This window comes from Cherax quadricarinatus, chromosome 3, assembly GCF_038502225.1.
Source record: "Cherax quadricarinatus isolate ZL_2023a chromosome 3, ASM3850222v1, whole genome shotgun sequence".
In the NCBI taxonomy this organism is placed as follows: Eukaryota; Metazoa; Arthropoda; class Malacostraca; order Decapoda; family Parastacidae; genus Cherax; species Cherax quadricarinatus.
In genome coordinates, this window is record NC_091294.1 from 47,630,461 (window position 1) to 47,635,624 (window position 5,164).

Sequence of the window (5,164 nt, forward strand, 5' to 3'; positions counted from 1 at the left end):
AGATTGGGGAAGGGCAAAGAAGACCGCAGACGGAGTACAGTCTTGGGGCCAGAGACTACAAACCTCACTCAAGGAAAAAGATCTTGGGGTTAGTATAGCACCAGGCACATCTCCTGAAGCGCATATCAACCAAATAACTGCTGCAACATATGGGCGCCTAGCAAATCTCAGAACAGCATTCCGACATCTTAATAAGGAATCGTTCAGGACCCTGTACACCATGTACGTTAGGCCCATATTGGAGTATGCAGCATCAGTTTGGAACCCACACCTAGCCAAGCACTTAAAGAAACTAGAGAAAGTGCAAAGGTTTACAACAAGACTAGTCCCAGAGCTAAGTGATATGTCCTACGAGGAGAGGTTAAGGGAAATCAACCTGACGACAGTGGAGGACAGGAGAGATAGGTGGGACATGATAACGACATACAAAATACTGAGAGGAATTGACGAGGTAGACAAAGACAGGATGTTCCAGAGATGGGACACAGCAACAAGGGGACACAGTTGGAAGTTGAAGACACAGATGAATCACAGGGATGTTAGGAAGTATTTCTTCAGCCACAGAGTAGTCAGGAAGTGGAATAGTTTGGGAAGCGATGTAGTGGAGGCAGGATCCATACATAGCTTTAAGCAGTGGTATGATAAAGCTCACGATTCAGGGAGAGTGCCCTAGTAACGACCACGGAAGAGGCGGGGCCAGGAGCTAGGACTCGACTTCTGCAACCTTAATTAGGTGAGTACAACTAGGTGAGTACACACACACACACACACACACACACACACACACACACACACACAGGAGCTGAGTCTCGACCCCTGCAACCACAATTAGGTGAGTACACACACAACGCTCACTGAGCGGGAAGAGCGACCTGGTAGCGGCCAGGTGAAGAGGCGGGGCCAGGACCTGCGGGTCGACCCCCGCAACCACAACTAGGTGAGTACACACGCTCATACACACGCACGCACGCACGCACGCACGCACGCACACACACGTAGTACTGACTTTCACATACCTTTTGGTTGTGAACTTGGAGAGAAACTTGTCGTGGGAAGGGGAAGGAAGCATCACAAGAGGAGACTGCGCAGGCATGAGACACTTCCTGAATATAGAGCAGTAGAAAAAGGAAAGAGAAAGACAGACGTGTGAATTGATGGAGTGTGTAGCTGGAAAATGTCCAGAGGCAAAGGAGAAATTCATACCCAGAAAGAGAAGAATCAATGGCAAGAACAGAGTGAACCCATGGTTCACTATGAGGTGCACAGAGACAAAAAGAGAATAACAGTGGAAGCGCGTGTACAAAATATAGACAGCAAAGAACGAAGGAAAAATAGTGAAAAGAGAAGAACCAGAAACGAATATACGTGAGTAAGAAGAGAGGCTGAACGGCAATTTTGGAATGACATATTATGGAAAGCCGAAGCTCAGCCAAAGTTGCTGTTCCCTCACATCAGGAGGAAGACGAGAGTAAAGAACCAGGTGACAGGGCTTGAGAAGGGAGGGGGAAACCTCACGAGAAACGATCAAGAAGTCTGCCAGGAACCGAACAAAGGTTTGAAGAAAAGATTCTCAGAGGAAACAGGGAAATTACCAGAGATTCCAAGAGAGAGATTGCACCAACAAGTACTGGTCCTAATCTAAACAACAGGAAAAAGAGTCGAATAAACTAGTGAGCATGCGAGGTACCTCGAAGGCAGTGGAACCAGATATTAGATCTCCGTGGGATCTGAGAGACCACAAACGCTGTGTGAACCACTTGCAACAATCCACAATTAGTTAAATGTTATAGAGAAACTGCCAGAGACCTGAAAAACAGCAGATGTTGTCCTTGTATTTAAAAAAAAAAGTGGAAGAGTATGTAGAATTAAGTTACAGGTCAGTGTCACCAACATGCATACTATGTAAGGTTATGGAGTAGATGATCAGGAGGAGAGCGGTGCAGCACCTGGAGAGGAGCTCCTTCATAAAGAACAACCAGCACGATTTTAGAGAGAGTAAATCCTGTCTTTCAAACCTGGTTTATTTCTATGACAAGGTAACTGAGGTGAGACATGAGAGAGAGAGAGAGAGAGAGAGAGAGAGAGAGAGAGAGAGAGAGAGAGAGAGAGAGAGAGAGAGAGAGAGAGAGAGAGAGAGAGAGAGAGAGAGAGAGAGAGAGACACAGAGACAGACAGAGACAGAGACACAGAGCCAAAGGCACAGAGACAGAGACCCAGAGACAAAGACACAGAGACAGAGACACAGAGACAAAGACACAGAGACAGAGACACAGAGACAAAGGCACAGAGACAGAGACCCAGAGACAAAGACACAGAGACAGAGACACAGAGACAAAGACACAGAGACAGAGACACAGAGACAAAGACACAGAGAGAGACACAGAGACAAAGACACAGAGACAGAGACACGGAGACCTAGACACCTAGCAGGCAGACAAGCAGGCAGATATACAGACAGACAGGGAGTAAGGGAGAGGAAATACAGATTGCATATTTTTGCATTGTAAAAATGCTTTTAACACAGTACTGCACAATAGACTGCTAGTGGAACAGGTAGGATTAACAGAGAATGAACTCCTATGGATTAAGGAATATTTAATAGGAAGGAAACAACAAGTGATTGTCCGGGAAGAGGTGTCGGAATAGGCAAGTGTGATGAGTGAGGTTCCTCAAGGGTCAATACTTGGACCAATACTTTTTCCCCTATACACGAACATGATTCAGGAGAGATAAAGTAAGAGGAATCCCTTTTCGCAGATGATGTGAAGTTAAGACTACTAGAATGCTTTGACCAGCTACAGGATTGGTTTGGCATGTTCCTTTAGTATTTATCTTCAGCATATGATATGATAAGAAAACTGGGGTACAGCAGAGAAGACCAGAAAGAGAGTATAGGCTTGAGGGATTAAGACTGCAAACTATATTCAGTGGGAACGAGTCAATATTACCGAGTATAATACCGAACATTCAGCCTGAGGTGCACATCAACCAATTAATTTCTGCAGCAAACAGGCATTTGGCTAAGCTAGGATTAAGTTTCAGGAACCTTAACAAAGAGATATTCACGACACCATATATATATATATATATATATATATATATATATATATATATATATATATATATATATATATATATATATATATATATATATATATATATATATATATATATATATGCAAAAAACCACTGTGAGAGAACATAGAAATTCCAAGCGCTTTCGTGACTACTCACATTGTCAAGGAAAAATGAAAGTAATGCATCAAAGGAAGGCATATAAAGGGTCTAGCCCACACCTCACTATCACATCCCACAACAAAGCAACACCTGACGCGCGATTCGTAAGAAAGGGAACACTGCAGCAGGCCCGCTGGCCCAACTAGACAGGTCCTTCACACAACCCACCAACAAACTATTCTTCCCAAGAATTAAGAATTTTAAAATATATTATTTGTCCAATGTATTATATATATATATACATATATATATATATAATAAATATATATATAGGGAGGTACCACCTCTATAGCTGGAATGGGGACCCTCATCTTCAGAGAATACAATGAACGTACCTCAGGGAAAACTCAGGGTTCTCCCCGGAGCTGTTTGAATATTTTCTTCTCCTACCGCCCCCTATATATTTTATATTCTATGTGAACATTTATTGATAAACAGAATACATGTGCAGAAAAACACAAACATGAATGCAATGGTACAATGTATTAAAGACCATAAATTTCCTCCAGCTCCTCCGAAGCCGGACGCGAGCCAAGTATGCAGCAAGCATTTCCCCTCTGGATGGCTATGCTGAGGTGCTGGAACGTAAAAGTGGCTGCCTTTGGGTCCCTGGTTGTGTCGATGAGTCTAGAACCCAATTCTTTGAGGAAACGTGTGGCATTTTTTCCCCATGATCCCAAGGTCTCTGACAAATTGATGCTGTTGGTTTATGTCCCTGTACTTGCTGATCTTGTACTCCTCCCTGTGGTCAGCAGCTCCTCTCTGTCGCCTAACACTGTGATGGATGTAGGTGTCAGCCAGTGTGGACACACAGGTATAGTTCAATGCTAAGAGCTTGCCATTCTTCCAAGGATAGATGGTGATTCCGTCGGGGCGGTTTGCTGGGTTTTGGGAATTGTTGGCTGCTAGTGATCGGGGGTCCCTCTCGGCTGGGCATCCAGCTGTAGCAAGGGTTCTCTTTATGATGTCGTTGACCTTATTGTGTCTTGCATGCCAGCCCTTGCTTTTGGAACAGTTAAGACCATGTAGACCATATTGGTCTGCTTGCACTTCACTGCAAATACACATATATTCTGTGTGAATTGGGGCAGCAAGGCGCAGAGACACTGCAATATGGAGGGTCTTAGGGTCGAGTCGCGTTCCCATTGCTGATATGGGAACTGTGTGGAGGAGGTCCCCGAAGTGATGTGCACTCACAGCCTGGAGACGGGCAGTTTCCCTATCTGATGCTGCAGCCCTGAGCATGTTGGCAAGCACCTTTTCAGCGATCAGGCCATCCCAGCTTGACTGTTTGTGAGCCAGTGCTGCACTAAGGTTTGGTGTTGGAGCAGCAGGAGTCTCCCATTCAGTGATGGCACTGGCGTAGCTAGAGTCCTGTATTCCTGCTGAGTCACTGAGGTTATCAGGAAGAATTTGTCTTATCAACTCGTTTGATGCTATGGAAGAGGATAGGAAAGCTGGTAGAGCAATCTGGGAGAATCTGCGTACTCCTAGCCTCCCAAGCCTGACTGGAAGTGAGGCTTGCAACCACTGTTCATCTTCAAGGGAAAGTTTCATATATATATATATATATATATATATATATATATATATATATATATATATATATATATATATATATATATATATATATATATATATATATATATATATATATATATATATATATATATATATATATATATACATATATATATATATATATATATATATATATATATATATATATATATATATATATATATATATATATAGTAATAAAGTTGGTAGAATTACCGACAATATGTAAAGTAAAAGGACACAAGTGCAACTAATGTGACATTTATTGTGGCAACGTTTCGCTCTCCAGGAGCTTTATCAAGCCATTACAAACAATACATGGACACAGAGGGTATATAAAGGCTCAGAGTGAGCTGAATACTAGTGA